This window comes from Cherax quadricarinatus, chromosome 6 (genome assembly GCF_038502225.1).
Source record: "Cherax quadricarinatus isolate ZL_2023a chromosome 6, ASM3850222v1, whole genome shotgun sequence".
NCBI lineage: Eukaryota > Metazoa > Arthropoda > Malacostraca > Decapoda > Parastacidae > Cherax > Cherax quadricarinatus.
This window is the reverse complement of record NC_091297.1, coordinates 15,575,392-15,592,449: the sequence shown is the minus strand read 5'-3', so window position 1 is coordinate 15,592,449 and position 17,058 is coordinate 15,575,392. Positions and strand designations below refer to the sequence as shown.

Here is a 17,058-nt window from a genome sequence, read left to right as displayed (position 1 = left end):
TGAACGGGAACAGAATGCTTCAGAGATGAGAAATAGGAACAAGAGGGCACAACTGGAAGTTGAAAACTCAGATGAGTCATAGGAATGTTAGAAAGTATTTTTGTAACCTTAGAGTTGTCAAGAAATGCAGCAGTCTGGAGAGTATAGTGGCAGAGGTGGGATCTATACTTAGCTTTAAGAAGAGGTACGACAAAACTCTTGAAGCTGGGAAAGAGAGTTGACCTAGTAGCGGCGAGCTATAACTTGACCCCTGCAACCACATAAGGTGAGTACATATAGGTGAGCACACACATACACACACACACACACACACACACACACACACACATACACACACACACACACACACACACACACACACACACACACACACACACACACACACACACACACACACCGGGGCCAGGAGCTAGGACTCGACCCCTGCAACCACAAATAGGTGAGTACACACACACACACACACACATACACACGCGCGCACACACACACACACACACACACACACACACACACACACACACACACACACACATATATATATATATATATATATATATATATATATATATATATATATATATATATATATATATATATATATCAGTGAAGAGGCGGGCCCAGGAGTTGTGAATCGACCCCTGCAACCACAAATAGGTGAGTACAAATAGATGAGTATAGACACACAAAATCATAAACTCTGAGAGTGAGGCTGAAGATGGTAACAACAATGATGCACGACCCTTCAGTAAACATTAAGGCCAAGAACAGAGTATAAGAAAAACAAAAGGTCAATAACAGAATATTGAAGACAACAGGATAGAGAGCAAGCAGGTCAAAATGAAAAGCTGCTGGTCATAAATTTCAGTCAAAAAGAAAATGATTGGGAAAAATGGGAGCTCGACGAGGAGCAAGAAATAGGGAAAGTAAAGTTAATTGAGGCAAGAAAGGCGCCACAAACCACCAATGACTCGTTCATGACCTGAGACTGATCACCTTGATTGAGAAGACGACAATACTAAGAAAGGGTGTCCTTCCACACACAGAGGCGCAGTCCGCTGGATCCAGTTGCATGATGTCTCGACTAGAATATGTAACTAGATTCAGGTATCCAAGCTTTGAGGTCCCAATACTTGGACTTGTTGTGACAAGACTGTCGATAATACAAAGGCTGAGAGCACTTAGAGCTGTGGTAGGTGTTCATCCCTAGTATGGAGTTAATTTTAATTTAGTGAAAATTATATGTTTTGCTTACATTAGGTCACTGGTTGACTATGCTGCGCCTTCACTTGCTCTTGTACAAGTCAGACTGGAAATTTGGAGGGTTTGAAAATTTGCAGAAATAAGCAATAAGAATCATTCTAGGATGCCCTCGTATCATCAAATTTATAAGCATGCTGAAAGAACTTGATATCCAAAGCATGAAAAAAAAGTCTTTATTGGTATTGAAATGCTCAGGCAAACCCATCAAACCCTTGCACAAAAATCTCCCAGACTTACTTCAACACTCATAAGAACATAAGAACATAAGAACGAAGGAACACTGCAGAAGGCCTACTGGCCCATGCGAGGCAGGTCCAAGTCTCCTACCGGCTTAAGCCAATGCACCCAACCTAGTCAGGTCAGGTCACATTGACTTAAGGGAGGAACACGGCAACCGACCTGTTAGCACAAGCTATCAGGTCTAACTCACACCCACCCACATCTACTCATGTATTTATCCAACCTATTTTTAAAGCTACACAACGTTCTGGCCTCTATAACGGTACTTGGGAGTTTGTTCCACTCATCCACAACTCTATTACCAAACCAGTACTTTCCTATATCCTTCCTGAATCTGAATTTTTCCAACTTAAAACCATTGCTGCGAGTCCTGTCTAGGCTAGATATTTTCAGCACACTATTTACATCCCCTTTATTTATTCCTGTCTTCCATTTATACACCTCAATCATATCCCCCCTAATTCTACGTCTTTCTAGAGAGTGCAGTTTCAGGGCCCTTAGTCTATCCTCATAGGGAAGGTTTCTGATACATGGGATCATCTTTGTCATCCTCCTTTGTACATTTTCCAGAGAATTTATATCCATTCTGTAATACGGTGACCAAAACTGTGCAGCATAATCTAAATGAGGCCTAACCAAGGATGTATAGAGTTGAAGAACAACCTGAGGACTCCTATTATTTATGCTTCTTGATATGAAGCCAAGGATTCTATTAGCTTTATTGCGAACACTTATGCACTGTTGTCTTGGTTTCAGATTACTGCTAACCAGAACTCCTAAATCTTTTTCGCAATCCGTAATATTAAGATCTACATTATTTAGTTTATATGTGGCATGGTTATTGTCCTGTCCAACATTTAGAACTTTGCATTTGTCTATATTAAACTGCATCTGCCACTTCTCCGACCACTGCATCAGTCTATTCAAATCTTCCTGGAGTGCTCGAATGTCCTCGTCAGAATGAATTCGACGGCCTATTTTGGTGTCATCGGCAAACTTGCCGATGTCGCTCTTTATGCCCTCATCTATGTCGTTTATGTAGATTGTGAACAGCAGGGGGCCCAACACTGACCCCTGTGGAACACCGCTCGTGACGCTTCCCCACTCTGATTTCTCCCCATTTATGCAAACTCTCTGCTGCCTATTTGTCAACCATGCCTCTATCCAGGAAAAAATTTCTCCTCCTATTCCATGTGCTTTAATTTTCCTCAATAGTCTCTGATGTGGGACCCTGTCAAAAGCCTTACTGAAGTCCATATACACAATATCATATTCATTACCATGATCTACCTCCTCAAATACCTTAGTGAAAAAAGTTAATAAATTCGTAAGGCAGGAACGCCCCTTTGTAAAACCATGCTGAGATTCGTTGATTAATTTATGCTTTTCAAGATGGCTACGAACTGCCTCGGCAATTATTGTTTCCATAAATTTTCCCACTATGGAGGTTAGGCTTATTGGTCTATAGTTCGAAGCTAAGGACCTGTCACCTGTTTTGAAAATAGGTATCACATTTGCCATTTTCCACTTATCTGGCACCATGCCAGTTTGTAGTGATATGTTGAAAAGATTAGCCAAAGGTGTGCTAAGCTCCTCTTTACATTCCTTTAGAACCCTTGCATACAGTTCATCAGGGCCTGGGGATTTGTTAGGTTTTAATTTATCTATTTGCCTAAGGACCATGTCACTTGTGACCCTAATAGTGCACAGTTTATTATCGTCCTGTTCTACATAATTTATCATTACTGGAATATCGCTGGTATCCTCCTGTGTAAAAACTGAGAGGAAGTATGTGTTAAAAATTCTACACATTTCCTTATCACTGTCAGTGAGCTGACCCGAGGAACTTTTGAGTGGGCCTATCTTGTCCCTGATCTTACTTCTGTATACCTGAAAGAATCCTTTTGGGTTAGTCTTCGATTCTTTTGCAACTTTAACCTCATAATCTCTTTTTGCTTTTCTAATTCCCTTTTTTATTTCTCTCTTTAACTGAATATATCGATTTCTTAATTGCCCCTCTCCTCTTTTGATTTGCCTATATATGCCTCTCTTTTGACCAATCAGATATTTTAATCTATTGTTCATCCATTTAGGATCATTTTTGTTTGATCTGATTTCCCTATTTGGAACATAATTTGACTGAGCAGCTAGAACTATGCCCTGGAAAGCATCATATCGGCAACCATCACCACCTACCTGACCCTTAGTCAGGTCATTCCAGTTCAGCCCACCTAAGTAATTTTTCAGTCCTATGAAATCAGCCAAGCGAAAGTCAGGGACGGAGACTTGATTGCCATTATTAGGGGAATTCCATGATATATTAAAACTGAGTGATTTGTGATCACTCTCCCCAAGCTCATCATTAACCTCAAGATTATTAATTAGTGTTTCCCTACTGGCAAGAACCAAGTCAAGGAGGTTATTTCCCCTAGTTGGCTCTGTCACAAACTGTTTTAAAAAACAATCCTGGATCGTATCAAGAAAGTCACCCGACTCTAAATTTCCTGTCAAATTGCTCCAGTCAATCTGTCTATAGTTGAAATCTCCCATTAGCACAACATTTTCGTATGTAGATGCCTTACGAATTTCGTCCCATAGAAGTTTACTGCACTCCCTATCAAGATTTGGGGCCCTGTAAATCACACCCAAAATTAGTTTTTCTCGGCCCTCGAGAAGCTGTAACCAAACAGATTCAGTGGCTGACGCTTCTAATTTAATATCTTGTCTAACACAACAATTTAAATTGTCTCTGACATACATCGCTACTCCACCACCTTTCCTGTTGACCCTGTCAGTGTGGAATAATTTATAGCCTTGTATGTGACATTCAGAGGGCATCTCTCTATCTTTCAGATTGAGCCAGGTCTCTGTTATAGCAATAATATCTATGTTTCCTGCACTTGCAATTAATCTTAGCTCATCTATCTTATTTCTAACACTCCTGCTATTAGTATAGTAAACCTTAAGGGAGCTAGTCCCTTGCTGCCCTCTGCTGTCCCCCTTTGTTTGCTGACCTGTTCTATTGTCTTTATTTATAACTTCATGCTGAATGCCTTTTATACATTTACTGTTTCCAACCCTAGTGTTGCAACCTGCTTGTTCCCCACACACACCCATACCTCTATCTTCCATCAGTTTAAAATCATAGGCATTTCACCAATGGCCTTCTCAATCGAGTCTGCAAGTGCTACCACCCCTGACCCAGAGAGATGTACCCCATCCCTTGCATACATATCATGTTTGCCATAAAAGTTGTTCCAGTTGTCAATGAATGGGATTGCAAGTTCCTTGCAGTATCTGTCTAGCCAGCAATTTACACCAATTGCCCTAGACAACCATTCATTTCCTACTCCCCTTCTAGGCAAGATGCTACATATGATTGGGATCCCTCCCTTAGACTTAATGAAATCTATAGCTGACCTGTACTTATCTAGCAGCTCTTCTCTCCTACCCTTCCCAATATCATTTCCACCAGCACTGAGACAGATAATGGGCTTGTTCCCATTACCTGACATGATATTATCCAGCCTGTTGACAATGTCCCCAACACCAGCTCCAGGGAAGCACACTCTATCTCTCATCTTCTTATTCCTATTACAAAAAGCACGGTCAATATATCTTACCTGAGAGTCACCAACCACAAGAATGCGCTTACCTTCATTAGCAGGGGCAGTAGTACCCTTACCTTCACTGGCCACTGAAGTACATTCATCCTGGAGAACAGAGAAGCGATTTCCTACCTTCAGATCTTCACCCTTAACTTTCCTTATTCTGATGCGCCTCCCATTACTGTGAACAACTCGCCACTTGTAGCAGGTGCTGGGCTGCACCTCACTGCTGGTAGCCGTTGCTACCTCCCCAACTACAGCCTCCTTACAGCGAGAGACAGACTGCACCTCACTGCTAGAAGTCTCATTCCCCACAACTCCAGCCACCTCACACTCTCTCCCAGACCCATTGAGGTGGACCTTCAGCCTCCTAATCTCCTCCTGGAGAAGCAAGACCTCCTCCTTCAACTCTCCAACCTCAGTTTTTAAAACACTGCAGAAGCAAGCCATGCTTTGTAACCGTCCACGCTAATCCCCAAAGCAGCTCAGGGTCTGTGACCTCACGTGACGACTGACCACTGACTCCACCTATCATCATTCTATCAAGCCTGAGGAGCCACATGTCTATGGTGCAGCCAACAAAAAACATGAGCAGACTCTTGGATGTCACTAGTATCTGGCTCCGGCTGCATTACCAGTATCTCTGGGAGTTTGCATCACCATCAACAGCTGATGTAGACATAACTAAATGTAAACTCTGCCAGATGGACTGTTGTCACACCTCGCTTCATTAGGTACTGGAGTGCGATTAAATTAACGAATTTAGAGCTAATAACTCAACTGTTCAAGAAAATGTCAAAGTATTTTATGCAAAGAGGCGTATTACCAATTATTCTGGTAAAAAATACCCTGACTTTGCCTATTGTAAAGAAATCATATCCACTTAAACTTCTTCATATTCAACCATAACTTTAATATAAATTATTCAAAACAACATGTAAGCGACAGTGCAAAATTTTAGGTCATTACCAATGTAACTTGTTTAAGTCTCAAAACTCTGTGAGGGAGTCCCAGGACCCAGTGTGTGCCTCTGTGAGGGAGTCCCAGGACCCAGTGTGTGCCTCTGTGAGGGAGTCCCAGGACCCAGTGTGTGCCTCTGTGAGGGAGTCCCAGGACCCAGTGTGTGCCTCTGTGAGGGAGTCCCAGGACCCAGTGTGTGCCTCTGTGAGGGAGTCCCAGGACCCAGTGTGTGCCTCTGTGAGGGAGTCCCAGGACCCAGTGTGTGCCTCTGTGAGGCAGTCCCAGGACCCAGTGTGTGCCTCTGTGAGGGAGTCCCAGGACCCAGTGTGTGCCTCTGTGAGGGAGTCCCAGGACCCAGTGTGTGCCTCTGTGAGGCAGTCCCAGGACCCAGTGTGTGCCTCTGTGATCTGACTACCACCCACACCACGGCCATCACATGTATAATATGGATATTAACCTGACACCATCAGTGTACTAGTGTACATTCAAGGCTCACCACACACCACCAGTAGTACTAGCACACTCTAGAAGCACCATACACCACCAGTAGTACTAGCACACTCTAGAAGCACCACACACCATCAGTAGTACTAGTACACTCTAGAAGCACCACACACCACCAGTAGTACTAGCACACTCTAGAAGCACCACACACCATCAGTAGTACTAGTACACTCTAGAAGCACCACACACCACCAGTAGTACTAGCACACTCTAGAAGCACCACACACCATCAGTAGTACTAGCACACTCTAGAAGCACCACACACCACCAGTAGTACTAGCACACTCTAGAAGCACCACACACCATCAGTAGTACTAGCACACTCTAGAAGCACCACACACCATCAGTAGTACTAGCACACTCTAGAAGCACCATACACCATCAGTAGTACTAGTACACTCTAGAAGCACCACACACCATCAGTAGTACTAGTACACTCTAGAAGCACCATACACCACCAGTAGTACTAGTACACTCTAGAAGCACCACACACCATCAGTAGTACTAGCACACTCTAGAAGCACCATACACCATCAGTAGTACTAGTACACTCTAGAAGCACCACACACCATCAGTAGTACTAGTACACTCTAGAAGCACCACACACCATCAGTAGTACTAGCACACTCTAGAAGCACCATACACCACCAGTAGTACTAGTACACTCTAGAAGCACCATACACCACCAGTAGTACTAGTACACTCTAGAAGCACCACACACCATCAGTAGTACTAGTACACTCTAGAAGCACCACACACCATCAGTAGTACTAGTACACTCTAGAAGCACCACACACCATCAGTAGTACTAGTACACTCTAGAAGCACCACACACCATCAGTAGTACTAGTACACTCTAGAAGCACCACGCACCACCAGTAGTACTAGCACACTCTAGAAGCACCACACACCACCAGTAGTACTAGTACACTCTAGAAGCACCACACACCACCAGTAGTACTAGTACACTCTAGAAGCACCACACACCATCAGTAGTACTAGTACACTCTAGAAGCACCACACACCACCAGTAGTACTAGTACACTCTAGAAGCACCACACACCATCAGTAGTACTAGCACACTCTAGAAGCACCACACACCATCAGTAGTACTAGTACACTCTAGAAGCACCACACACCACCAGTAGTACTAGTACACTCTAGAAGCACCACACACCATCAGTAGTACTAGTACACTCTAGAAGCACCACACACCACCAGTAGTACTAGTACACTCTAGAAGCACCACACACCACCAGTAGTACTAGTACACTCTAGAAGCACCACACACCATCAGTAGTACTAGTACACTCTAGAAGCACCACACACCATCAGTAGTACTAGTACACTCTAGAAGCACCACACACCATCAGTAGTACTAGTACACTCTAGAAGCACCACACACCATCAGTAGTACTAGTACACTCTAGAAGCACCACACACCACCAGTAGTACTAGCACACTCTAGAAGCACCACACACCACCAGTAGTACTAGCACACTCTAGAAGCACCACACACCATCAGTAGTACTAGTACACTCTAGAAGCACCACACACCATCAGTAGTACTAGTACACTCTAGAAGCACCACACACCATCAGTAGTACTAGTACACTCTAGAAGCACCACACACCATCAGTAGTACTAGTACACTCTAGAAGCACCACGCACCACCAGTAGTACTAGCACACTCTAGAAGCACCACACACCACCAGTAGTACTAGCACACTCTAGAAGCACCACACACCACCAGTAGTACTAGCACACTCTAGAAGCACCACACACCACCAGTAGTACTAGTACACTCTAGAAGCACCACACACCATCAGTAGTACTAGCACACTCTAGAAGCACCACACACCATCAGTAGTACTAGCACACTCTAGAAGCACCACACACCATCAGTAGTACTAGTACACTCTAGAAGCACCACACACCATCAGTAGTACTAGTACACTCTAGGAGCACCATACACCACCAGTAGTACTAGTACACTCTAGGAGCACCATACACCACCAGTAGTACTAGCACACTCTAGAAGCACCACACACCACCAGTAGTACTAGTACACTCTAGGAGCACCATACACCACCAGTAGTACTAGCACACTCTAGGAGCACCATACACCACCAGTAGTACTAGTACACTCTAGGAGCACCATACACCACCAGTAGTACTAGCACACTCTAGGAGCACCATACACCACCAGTAGTACTAACACACTCTAGAAGCACCACACACCACCAGTAGTACTAGTACACTCTAGGAGCACCATACACCACCAGTAGTACTAGCACACTCTAGAAGCACCACACACCATCAGTAGTACTAGTACACTCTAGGAGCACCATACACCACCAGTAGTACTAGCACACTCTAGAAGCACCACACACCACCAGTAGTACTAGTACACTCTAGGAGCACCATACACCACCAGTAGTACTAGCACACTCTAGGAGCACCATACACCACCAGTAGTACTAACACACTCTAGAAGCACCATACACCACCAGTAGTACTAGCACACTCTAGAAGCACCACACACCACCAGTAGTACTAGCACACTCTAGGAGCACCATACACCACCAGTAGTACTAGCACACTCTAGGAGCACCATACACCACCAGTAGTACTAACACACTCTAGAAGCACCATACACCACCAGTAGTACTAGCACACTCTAGAAGCACCACACACCATCAGTAGTACTAGTACACTCTAGAAGCACCACACACCATCAGTAGTACTAGTACACTCTAGAAGCACCACACACCATCAGTAGTACTAGTACACTCTAGAAGCACCACACACCATCAGTAGTACTAGCACACTCTAGAAGCACCACACACCATCAGTAGTACTAGTACACTCTAGAAGCACCACACACCATCAGTAGTACTAGTACACTCTAGAAGCACCACACACCATCAGTAGTACTAGTACACTCTAGAAGCACCACACACCATCAGTAGTACTAGTACACTCTAGAAGCACCACACACCATCAGTAGTACTAGCACACTCTAGAAGCACCACACACCATCAGTAGTACTAGTACACTCTAGAAGCACCACACACCATCAGTAGTACTAGTACACTCTAGAAGCACCACACACCATCAGTAGTACTAGTACACTCTAGAAGCACCACACACCATCAGTAGTACTAGTACACTCTAGAAGCACCACACACCATCAGTAGTACTAGTACACTCTAGAAGCACCACACACCATCAGTAGTACTAGTACACTCTAGAAGCACCACACACCATCAGTAGTACTAGCACACTCTAGAAGCACCACACACCACCAGTAGTACTAGCACACTCTAGAAGCACCACACACCATCAGTAGTACTAGTACACTCTAGAAGCACCACACACCATCAGTAGTACTAGTACACTCTAGAAGCACCACACACCATCAGTAGTACTAGTACACTCTAGAAGCACCACACACCACCAGTAGTACTAGTACACTCTAGAAGCACCACACACCATCAGTAGTACTAGTACACTCTAGAAGCACCACACACCATCAGTAGTACTAGTACACTCTAGAAGCACCACACACCATCAGTAGTACTAGTACACTCTAGAAGCACCACACACCATCAGTAGTACTAGTACACTCTAGAAGCACCACACACCATCAGTAGTACTAGTACACTCTAGAAGCACCACACACCATCAGTAGTACTAGTACACTCTAGAAGCACCACACACCATCAGTAGTACTAGTACACTCTAGAAGCACCACACACCATCAGTAGTACTAGTACACTCTAGAAGCACCACACACCATCAGTAGTACTAGTACACTCTAGAAGCACCACACACCATCAGTAGTACTAGTACACTCTAGAAGCACCACACACCATCAGTAGTACTAGTACACTCTAGAAGCACCACACACCATCAGTAGTACTAGTACACTCTAGAAGCACCACACACCATCAGTAGTACTAGTACACTCTAGAAGCACCACACACCATCAGTAGTACTAGTACACTCTAGAAGCACCACACACCATCAGTAGTACTAGTACACTCTAGAAGCACCACACACCATCAGTAGTACTAGTACACTCTAGAAGCACCACACACCATCAGTAGTACTAGTACACTCTAGAAGCACCACACACCATCAGTAGTACTAGTACACTCTAGAAGCACCACACACCATCAGTAGTACTAGTACACTCTAGAAGCACCACACACCATCAGTAGTACTAGTACACTCTAGAAGCACCACACACCATCAGTAGTACTAGTACACTCTAGAAGCACCACACACCATCAGTAGTACTAGTACACTCTAGAAGCACCACACACCATCAGTAGTACTAGTACACTCTACAAGCACCACACACCATCAGTAGTACTAGTACACTCTAGAAGCACCACACACCACCAATAGTACTAGTACACTCTAGGAGCACCACACACCACCAGTAGTACTAGTACACTCTAGAAGCACCACACACCATCACTGGTATTAGTATACTCTAGAAACACCACACACCATCACTGGTACTAGTACACTCTAGGAGCATCACACACCATCGCTGGTACTAGCACACTCTAGGAGCATCACACACCATCACTGGTACTAGTACACTCTAGGAGCATCACACACCATCACTGGTATTAGTACACTCTAGGATCATCACACACCATCACTGGTACTAGTACACTCTAGGAGCATCACACACCATCACTGGTACTAGTACACTCTAGGAGCATCACACACCATCACTGGTACTAGTACACTCTAGGAGCATCACACACCATCACTGGTACTAATACACTCTAGGAGCACCATACACCACCAGTAGTACTAACACACTCTAGAAGCACCACACACCACCAGTAGTACTAGTACACTCTAGAAGCACCACACACAACCAGTAGTACTAGTACACTCTAGAAGCACCACACACCACCAGTAGTTCTAGCACACTCTAGAAGCACCACACACCACCAGTAGTAATAGCACATTCTAGAAGCACCACACACCACCAGTAGTACTAGCACACTCTAGGAGCATCACACACCACCAGTAGTACTAGTACACTCTAGAAGCACCACACACCACCAGTAGTTCTAGTACACTCTAGAAGCACCACACACCACCAGTAGTACTAGTACACTCTAGTAGCACCACACACCACCAGTAGTACTAGCACACTCTAGGAGCATCACACACCACCAGTAGTACTAGTACACTCTAGAAGCACCACACACCACCAGTAGTACTAGTACACTCTAGAAGCACCACACACCACCAGTAGTACTAGTACACTCTAGAAGCACCACACACCACCAGTAGTACTAGCACACTCTAGGAGCATCACACACCATCGCTGGTACTAGCACACTCTAGGAGCATCACACACCATCGCTGGTACTAGCACACTCTAGGAGCTTCACACACCATCGCTGGTACTAGCACACTCTAGAAGCACCACACACCATCACTGGTATTAGTATACTCTAGAAACACCACACACCATCACTGGTACTAGTACACTCTAGGAGCATCACACACCATCACTGGTATTAGTACACTCTAGGAGCATCACACACCATCACTGGTACTAGTACACTCTAGGAGCATCACACACCATCACTGGTACGAGTACACTCTAGGAGCATCACACACCATCACTGGTGCTAGTACACTCTAGGAGCATCACACACCATCACTGGTACTAATACACTCTAGGAGCACCATACACCACCAGTAGTACTAACACACTCTTGAAGCACCACACACCACCAGTAGTACTAGCACACTCTAGAAGCGCCACACACCACCAGTAGTACTAGCACACTCTAGAAGCACCACACACCACAAATAGTACTAGTACACTCTAGAAGCACCACACACCACCAGTAGTACTAGCACACTCTAGAAGCACCACACACCACCAGTAGTACTAGCACACTCTAGAAGCACCACACACCACCAGTAGTACTAGCACACTCTAGAAGCACCACACACCACCAGTAGTACTAGCACACTCTAGAAGCACCACACACCACCAGTAGTACTAGTACACTCTAGGAGCATCACACACCACCAGTAGTACTAGCACACTCTAGAAGCACCACACACCACCAGTAGTGCTAGCACACTCTAGGAGCATCACACACCACCAGTAGTACTAGCACACTCTAGAAGCACCACACACCACCAGTAGTACTAGCACACTCTAGAAGCACCACACACCACCAGTAGTACTAGCACACTCTAGAAGCACCACACACCACCAGTAGTACTAGCACACTCTAGAAGTACCACACACCACCAGTAGTACTAGCACACTCTAGAAGCACCACACACCACCAGTAGTACTAGCACACTCTAGAAGCACCACACACCATCAGTAGTACTAGCACACTCTAGAAGCACCATACACCATCACTGGTACTACTACACTATAGGAGCATCATACACCATCACTGGTACTAGTACACTCTAGAAGCACCACACACCATCACTGGTATTAGTATACACACGTACTCATATACAACAGGCCTAGTGTCTAATCGACATGTGCCTAGGACAAAATGGTAACTAACTAACTCTAGAATCACCACACACCATCACTGGTTCTAGTACACTCTAGGAGCATCACACACCATCACTGGTACTAGTACACTCTAGGAGCATCACACACCATCACTGGTACTAGTACACTCTAGGAGCATCACACACCATCACTGGTACTAGTACACTCTAGGAGCATCACACACCATCACTGGTGCTAGTACACTCTAGGAGCATCACACACCATCACTGGTACTAGTACACTCTAGGAGCATCACACACCATCACTGGTGCTAGTACACTCTAGGAGCATCACACACCATCACTGGTGCTAGTACACTCTAGGAGCATCACACACCATCACTGGTGCTAGTACACTCTAGGAGCATCACACACCATCACTGGTACTAGTACACTCTAGGAGCACCATACACCACCAGTAGTACTAACACACTCTAGAAGCACCACACACCACCAGTAGCACTACCATACTCTAGGAGCACCACACATCACCAGTAGTACTAGCACACTCTAGGAGCACCACACACCACCAGTAGTACTAGCACACTCTAGAAGCACCACACACCACCAGTAGTACTAGCACACTCTAGAAGCACCACACACCACCAGTAGTACTAGCACACTCTAGAAGCACCACACACCACCAGTAGTACTAGCACATTCTAGAAGCACCACACACCACCAGTAGTACTAGTACACTCTAGAAGCACCACACACCGCCAGTAGTACTAGCACACTCTAGAAGCACCACACACCACCAGTAGTACTAGTGCACTCTAGAAGCACCACACACCTCCAGTAGTACTAGCACATTCTAGAAGCACCACACACCACCAGTAGTACTAGCACATTCTAGAAGCACCACACACCACCAGTAGTACTAGTACACTCTAGAAGCACCACACACCGCCAGTAGTACTAGCACACTCTAGAAGCACCACACACCACCAGTAGTACTAGTGCACTCTAGAAGCACCACACACCTCCAGTAGTACTAGCACATTCTAGAAGCACCACACACCTCCAGTAGTACTAGCACATTCTAGAAGCACCACACACCACCAGTAGTACTAGCACACTCTAGAAGCACCACACACCACCAGTAGTACTAACACACTCTAGGAGCATCACACACCACCAGTAGTACTAGCACACTCTAGAAGCACCACACACCACCAGTAGTACTAGCACACTCTAGAAGCACCACACACCACCAGTAGTACTAGCACACTCTAGAAGCACCACACACCACCAGTAGTACTAGCACACTCTAGAAGCACCACACACCACCAGTAGTACTAGCACACTCTAGAAGCACCACACACTACCAGTAGTGCTAGCACACTCTAGAAGCACCACACACTACCAGTAGTACTAGCACACTCTAGAAGCACCACACACTACAAATAGTACTAGCACACTCTAGAAGCACCACACACTACAAATAGTACTAGCACACTCTAGAAGCACCACACACCACCAGTAGTACTAGCACACTCTAGAAGCATCACACACTACCAGTAGTACTAGCACACTCTAGAAGCAACTCACACCACCAGTAGTACTAGCACACTCTAGAAGCACCACGCACCACCAGTAGTAGTAGTACACTCTAGAAGCACCACGCACCACCAGTAGTACTAGTACACTCTAGAAGCACCACGCACCACCAGTAGTACTAGCACACTCTAGAAGCACCACGCACCACCAGTAGTACTAGCACACTCTAGAAGCACCACGCACCACCAGTAGTACTAGTACACTCTAGAAGCACCACGCACCACCAGTAGTACTAGTACACTCTAGAAGCACCACGCACCACGAGTAGTACTAGCACACTCTAGAAGCACCACGCACCACCAGTAGTACTAGTACACTCTAGGAGCATCACACACTACCAGTAGTACTAGCACACTCTAGAAGCAACTCACACTACCAGTAGTACTAGCACACTCTAGAAGCACCACACACCACCAGTAGTACTAGCACACTCTAGAAGCATCACACACTACCAGTAGTACTAGCACACTCTAGAAGCAACTCACACCACCAGTAGTACTAGCACACTCTAGAAGCACCACACACTACCAGTAGTACTAGCACACTCTAGAAGCAACTCACACTAAAAGTAGTACTAGCACACTCTAGGAGCATCACACACCACCAGTAGTACTAGCACACTCTAGAAGCATCACACACTACCAGTAGTACTAGCACAATCTAGAAGCACCACACACCACCAGTAGTACTAGCACACTCTAGAAGCACCACACACCACCAGTAGTACTAACACACTCTAGGAGCATCACACACCACCAGTAGTACTAGCACACTCTAGAAGCACCACACACCACCAGTAGTACTAGCACACTCTAGAAGCACCACACACCACCAGTAGTACTAGCACACTCTAGAAGCACCACACACCACCAGTAGTACTAGCACACTCTAGAAGCACCACACACCACCAGTAGTACTAGCACACTCTAGAAGCACCACACACTACCAGTAGTGCTAGCACACTCTAGAAGCACCGCACACTACCAGTAGTACTAGCACACTCTAGAAGCACCACACACTACAAATAGTACTAGCACACTCTAGAAGCACCACACACTACAAATAGTACTAGCACACTCTAGAAGCACCACACACCACCAGTAGTACTAGCACACTCTAGAAGCATCACACACTACCAGTAGTACTAGCACACTCTAGAAGCAACTCACACCACCAGTAGTACTAGCACACTCTAGAAGCACCACGCACCACCAGTAGTAATAGTACACTCTAGAAGCACCACGCACCACCAGTAGTACTAGTACACTCTAGAAGCACCACGCACCACCAGTAGTACTAGCACACTCTAGAAGCACCACGCACCACCAGTAGTACTAGCACACTCTAGAAGCACCACGCACCACCAGTAGTACTAGTACACTCTAGAAGCACCACGCACCACCAGTAGTACTAGTACACTCTAGAAGCACCACGCACCACGAGTAGTACTAGCACACTCTAGAAGCACCACGCACCACCAGTAGTACTAGTACACTCTAGGAGCATCACACACTACCAGTAGTACTAGCACACTCTAGAAGCAACTCACACTACCAGTAGTACTAGCACACTCTAGAAGCACCACACACCACCAGTAGTACTAGCACACTCTAGAAGCATCACACACTACCAGTAGTACTAGCACACTCTAGAAGCAACTCACACCACCAGTAGTACTAGCACACTCTAGAAGCACCACACACTACCAGTAGTACTAGCACACTCTAGAAGCAACTCACACTACCAGTAGTACTAGCACACTCTAGGAGCATCACACACCACCAGTAGTACTAGCACACTCTAGAAGCATCACACACTACCAGTAGTACTAGCACACTCTAGAAGCACCACACACTACAAGTAGTACTAGCACACTCTAGAAGCATCACACACTACCAGTAGTACTAGCACACTCTAGAAGCACCACACACCACCAGTAGTACTAGCACACTCTAGAAGCACCAAGCACCACCAGTAGTACTAGTACACTCTAGGAGCATGAAGGAGTAGTCTGACAAGTACCTATAATAATGTAACCCCAGCAAATGCAAAGTCATGAAAGCAGGTGAAAGGCAAAGGCGACCTGAAACAGCGTACTGGCTCAGAGAATGAATGTTTAAATCCTCCCTGAAAGAGAAGGACCTCGAAGTGAACATAGTCCCAAGCATCTCGCCTGAGGCGCACATCAACTGAATAGCTGCTGAAGCAAACGTGAGGTCAGGAAATTTAATAGCTTCGTGGAACCTCAAAAATGAAGAATTCACGATCCTGTACACGGAAAATGTCAGGCTCATCTTAGAGTACGCAGCGCTAGTACAGAACAATTATCTGTCAAAGCATGTAAATAAGCTGG

General features: G+C 45.4%; 1 protein-coding gene across 1 annotated transcript in view; it reads left to right on the top strand.

Annotated features, from left to right (window-relative positions):
• Nucleotides 1-17,058, top strand: part of LOC128692366 (solute carrier family 22 member 20) — a 163,210-nt gene that overhangs the window by 116,231 nt on the left and 29,921 nt on the right. The gene's annotated exons all lie outside the window — the stretch shown is intronic.